Source organism: Carlito syrichta, unplaced genomic scaffold, assembly GCF_000164805.1.
Source record: "Carlito syrichta isolate Samal-C Ts95f unplaced genomic scaffold, Tarsius_syrichta-2.0.1 Scaffold309096, whole genome shotgun sequence".
NCBI lineage: Eukaryota > Metazoa > Chordata > Mammalia > Primates > Tarsiidae > Carlito > Carlito syrichta.
Window position 1 is genome coordinate 197,121 of NW_007253192.1, and position 6,160 is coordinate 203,280.

Genomic DNA, 6,160 nt, shown 5'->3' on the forward strand with positions numbered 1-6,160 from the left:
AGGATTAAAGCAATTGCCAATGAGAGAGAAAACTGAGAAAGAAACTGCCAACCGGTTAGATGAGAGTTAAGGCAGAAAGCAGTTTTCTGCCAAACGCATGCATTTTCAGTGACCTTTAGTAACCACCATAAGTCAGTAGCTGTACAATTTTTTAACAGTGAATTTCATCATACATTTAAGGTATACACAGCAACCACATTAACAGGGTCTGGCCTGGAGGAGGACACGTGGCATCCGCTCAAGAAGAGCGTCCTGTGTCAAGGTCTCAATAGCATTTTAGTCATCCCTTGTGGTTTTTGACACTAGAGAAGTGACCTTTATTTTCTCTGTGGTGTTTAACTCTGGACACCTCAAAGTGCTTCCATGAGTACCCAAGTTTCATACTTCGTTTTCCCCCTTCCAGTCGAGTTCTGATAAGGGGAGAAGAAGGAAACACTAGACAGTGACATTGAACCTGTGGTGTAAGGCTTAATTGGAATGCCAACCCTGTCAACTGTGATAATGACAGATACTTTTATCGAAGTTATGTCACGATCCTCCGTAGTACTTCTACTATTTCTCAGTGTTTATGTATTATTCAGACTAATAGTGACCCTGAAATAGAAAAAGCTTCTTATCTCTTAAAACTTTTATTGAGAGGCGTTCAAAACATACACAGTTAAGTGCTGTTCTGTGTGCATTTAATGTAGAGTGAAAAGTTCTTCAGTGCCCATTTTAGCTTCACTGGCAACAAGACAGACAAGGAAGCATGTGCTAGAGTCATGAAGATACACAAGAAAAATTAAAAGTTTAAAATTAATTTGAACTTCTTTGTGATGTGCCACGTGGAAATCTAAAAATCAGTTTCCAAATAGAACAGCTTGGAACTTTTTCTTGCCATCTGGGTTTGGACCTGGCTCATTTAATTCCAAGTTTGCCCTTGTGAATACTCCAATTTTATATACTATATGGAAACGATAATTTGCACACTACCTAAGTCTATCGTTTTGGATTTCTTAAAATATAGTTGTTTTTGTTTCTTCACCACCAATATTCTTCAAATACCCTTTTAATCATAGATACATTTGTCTTTATTTTCAACCAAACGTAGCATTAGTTCTTGATTTATTGAGGTAATGAATAGTAATTGCATTTTATCTGTCTAAAAATAAAAAAATAATAATATGCATCTAACATTTTCACATCCCTAATGAGCCTAAAATACAGATTGATAAATTCAAATGAGGAGGGAAAAAACCCAGATTTGGTTGTCTGAGTTGTAAAGTAAGAGAAAAGTAGTGCTTTATATAGAGAGACATAGGATTTAATAAGAATATGCATGGAAAGCATTTAACACAAAGCTGGCACACAGAAAGTGCTCCTTGAATTCCAGCAACTTGCCTTGAGGAATGTGTATGTGTGCCCCTGTGTGATACAAGTAAAAGATTTGAGGACATTTATTAAAAGACCACCGCTAATTACTCTATGTAGGTGATCTTATTTGTCCTGTGCAAAATAATACAGGGAAAATGCCAATAATCACAGAAGTCCAAGAACTTGCCTCAGAGTGTACAACCAGCAACTGGCAGAGATTGAGCAGAAAGTTGCTGCCTCTGTTATTTCTTGATGATCCACCCAAATAAGTTTAGCAAATGTGAGCTGCCACACCATCAAGTTATTTTAACTGCCTTTAAGTGCGTCTGCAAGATACTGGAAACAAGATTGCTGTGATGAAAATCACAAGAATTTAAGCTATTAATAGGATATAGAAGAATGCCTCTTCTCAGTATGCTTTTTGATCATTTAGTTCTTAAAAGTCTGTTCAGAGCTAATTGAAAATGAACGAAAGTTACAAGTAAAGCTAACTTCATCTCATTTTTAAAAAATTAATTATTGTAAGTTGAAATTTGTGCTTTGGAGACTAATTTGGTATCACTTCCAAATTATTCAAGTAGTATATCCATCCACTTGCCTAGGATTCTTCAAACAGATGAATAAGATCATACTTTTATGTATAGACAAGGCATTTAAATTTATAACAGTAAATCTTAAAGATCATCCAAAAACTTAGTTATGAAATGAAAAACGATTTTTAGAACACATATTTGAAGATTAACCCTACATGTGTCTATCGCTATAAAACTTCTGTAAAAACTTCTGTATAACTTAATTTATATAATTGATAAATGAAGTAAGCCACATAATTTATACATAACTTACATAGTTAAATGCAGCAATTATAAAATATATACTATTTATATACAGGATATATATATCTATATACTAATTTGGTTAGATGTATAGTATACACACACACACACATATATACACACACATCTCAATTCATTACAGTAGTAATACAGATATAAACCAAATGGGGTATTAACAACACAAATGCTGAAGAATTTTGGTACAAAGTCTTTTGTACTGTCCGATAAACGCTTAAGAAGATGATCTGCATAGCACACTTCATATAAGGCACGTAAATAGCACACTTCATATAAGGCATGTAATTTTCCAGTAATGGTGACATCATGGATTACACTCATCACACTGAGCGAAGAGGACCAATACCACAACTTGGACTTTTGTTCTATCACATGACTCTGTCATTGCTTCTGTTTCTGAGATCAAAAAATAAATCCTGCACATGTGATGAGGCAGAAATACTGTGGGGTAACAGGCGTACGAAGATTAGTCACCCAGGTAACCAGCACCAGATACAATTTCCACAACATGGCAGCCATCACATTACTCATCTTACCAAGTCCTACAAGGATCTTTAATTTTCAGTTCTACAAATTCTAGTTTCTTCTCCCTGATTCTCAAAGCTATACTTAACTGCTCCGTTGCTATTACTGCTAATTCTCAACATATTGTCCACTGGAATATGGGTGGGTTGCTTGAGAATGGGCCCCTTAAATGTAGTGCAGTTTGCCTGAAATGGATGCCTGGCCCCAAAATATATGACTTAATAACCCTGGCCAAGTTGTTACTCTTTTATGACAAATGGGACTGATGCAAATCACAGCACCATTCAGATGGAGTTAATGCAAGCATCAAACTAGGGACTCAAGGAAATCACCTAGCACAAAGCATGGCACAGAGTGTGTGTTTTACAAGAAAAAAATACACAATTCAGCTACATGTACATATAACATGTTGCTCTATACTCCCTGCTCTCCATTGTTATTATCATTCGAAAGAGCTTTTCCTTTTATACCCACCTACGCAGTCCTAAAAATTAGAGATGCGTAATTGGCAGGTCATGTACTGCTCAAGATATTTTTTTCCAAACACACTTTTCTTCTTTCTTTTAAAGATGTGAAATGCAATTCAGGATTAGGTACATCGGTGGTCATCGTACAGGTGAAGTCTGGGCCTCCCATTGGTCCTTACTTTGCCTGGTTTGGGATCAGGTGTCCTCATTAATGATGTGTGCCCCACTCCGGTTTCTTTTAAGTACAGCAAGCAGATATATTAGATGGATTTAAAATATTTTGCTACTAGTACTGCACATGTTGTTTCACCTGGAATGCACATATTACTTCCATACCATCTTTACAGGCCCTGCGTAGAAATACACGATTAGCAAAGATGTTCATCTAACAGTGCATTAAGTCGAACTCATTGCATTTGGCAACTGCCAGCCTCAACCCCAAACCCCCGCATATTTTTCAACACTGGTCCATAAAGTCCCTCAACAGGATGGAGCATTAGGCTAGATAAATGAAAATGTGCACTGGTTAGCTAGAAGCAATTCTCAGACCTCTGTGGATTGTGAAGGCACTTCAGTTATGTTTCTGATTGCCCTAAAATAAATTTTATTAGCTACCAACTATTACATTAGAGATTTCACGATATGCCCCTGTCTCCAGAACATAATGTTGGACTTTGCCCAGCTTGATAATGACTTCTTTCATGACAGAGCTCTTGACAGTGATATGAAAGGGATTCCACTGAGCATATGCAGGGCCCGTCCTCATGGCTGGCAGGGTGATTCCTTGTACACTGACAGAAGGAGCACACTTCTACACCTTGTCCTGGCAACAACCCAGAGCTGTAAACTGACAGGCCTGGATGGATTCATTAGCTCTTTCTATATTACTGAACAGTAATACAAGGCACTTATTTTCTCTATGTAAGAGCATAGGCATATGAATTTAGCATTCTGTATGGAGATGATGGTCAAATTGTAGCCATTCAAATGAGTATGATTGCTAAAGTTCTACAACGTTTTTTTATTGTTTTTCCAAATGGTGAACTGGATAATATCCTATGTAATTCTAGAAAAGAACTCCATTACAATGAAATCTGAAGCCTCTAGGGTAGGCTTAATTTGATGTGCAGAATTTTTTAAACGGCAGCCTGGACTGGAGTTCAAATTAAATCTGTTAAGTATAAGCTACATCCTGTCTAAAAAGAAATGGGTTCACAAGGACTTTCCCCCTCCCACCAATTACAGATGCTTCCCCCTCTAGGTTAGGGAAATAGAGTGTTTCCTAGACCATCTCACAACAGCACACACCAATATTCCTAAATCGATTATGTAAACTCATATGTTAAGGTAAATTGTAACCCATATTCAATAGCTACAGATATTTTGAGATATCACAAACACAAAAATAGAAATAATTTCATTACTTCAAAAGCCACTATTTTCATTCTTAAAAAGCATAAACAGGATAGATAAATAAATAAATAAATGTAAAAGCCAGCACGAATCATTCAGAAGTTAATAAATGACTGGAAAAACAGATTCAATGCCAATTTTACCTAAAGTTGAGATTTTGATATGATATCAAAAAGAGGATAATCAGAATATAATTTGGATATTTGTACCATTCCCCCTCAAAATAGAACCAAGTGCAATTTAAGTTTAGTTTAGTTTTAGCATTATGATCTGATCATTTACCTTAATTAGAGATATCAGCTAAAAGGAAAGAACTCTCTCTTCCCCAAGAAAGAAAATATATATATATATTTTTTGAGTTGGAGTCTCACTCTGTCTGTCACCCAGGTTGGAGGGCAGTGGCACGCTCCTAGCTACTGAAGCTTCGACCTGGTAGGCTCAGGCAATCCTTCTGCCTCAGCCTTCCAAGTTGCTGGAACTACAGGCATGCGTGACCACACCCAGCTAACTTTTCTTGATTTATTGGAGAGATGAGGTCTTGCCAAGTTGCCCGGGTTGGCCTTGAGCCCCTGGGCTCAGGTAATCCTCTCACCTCGGCCTCCCAAAGTGCTAGGATTATAGGCGTGAGCCACTGCACCCAGCCTGAAAAAAAAAAATGAATGGCAGAGGCTTTTTTTTTTTTTTAATTTTAGATTTAGGGGTTATAAGTGCATATTTATTTCACGGGCATACTGTGTACTGATGGGGACTGGGCTTCGGGTGGCCTATGTCCCAGATAGTGAACGCTGTACCTCGTAGGTAGTTTCTGAGCTTCAGTTCCCCTCTCTCCCTCCCCACTTCTAGTGTGCCTGAGTCCTTTATCTCCATCCTTGTAGCCATTAAGCTCCCATGGATAAGTGAGAACATGCAGTGCTTGTTTCTCTGTTTCTGAGTTGGTTTTCTTAGGATGATGTTCTCCATTTCTTTCCATGTTGCTGCAAAGGGTATGATTTCCTTCTTTTTACGGCTGTGTGGTGTTCCATGGTGTCCATATGAAATACTAAGTCACAAGTTCCAGGAGGGTAGAAACCTGTCTATATAATAGCCTTTCAGTGTCTCTGAAAGAGCAAGCTTACTTAGTCAGTGGTGCCCAAATCCCGGTGTGGAGTAGGTAAAGAAATCTCTTTTTTGGTTCAGTTGCACATCATTTTTAAGGCTCCAGCGAAAAGCTTTGGAACTTTGATCTGATTTTTATATTACAAGCCTGGGATTGTGATCTTTCTGTCTCATTTCTTAAATTCTACTCTTGGACAAAGGTGGTGCTAGGGACCAGGATGGCTGAGGGCTCATGACAGCTGTTCCTGAAGCCACAGCCCTGGTGATACACGGGTTCCTAAAAATGAGATGGCCTTTAGATGCAAAAGGCTTATTTTCTTTCATTCTCAGAAATGTTACCTCTCGTTTGGATGACCTTGTTTTCTTAATCAAACTAAATCCTTAACAGCTAAAAGATCCCCAGTCTTGAGTGATCGAGGTCATTATCTGACTCACCTAATCCTCAATTAACTT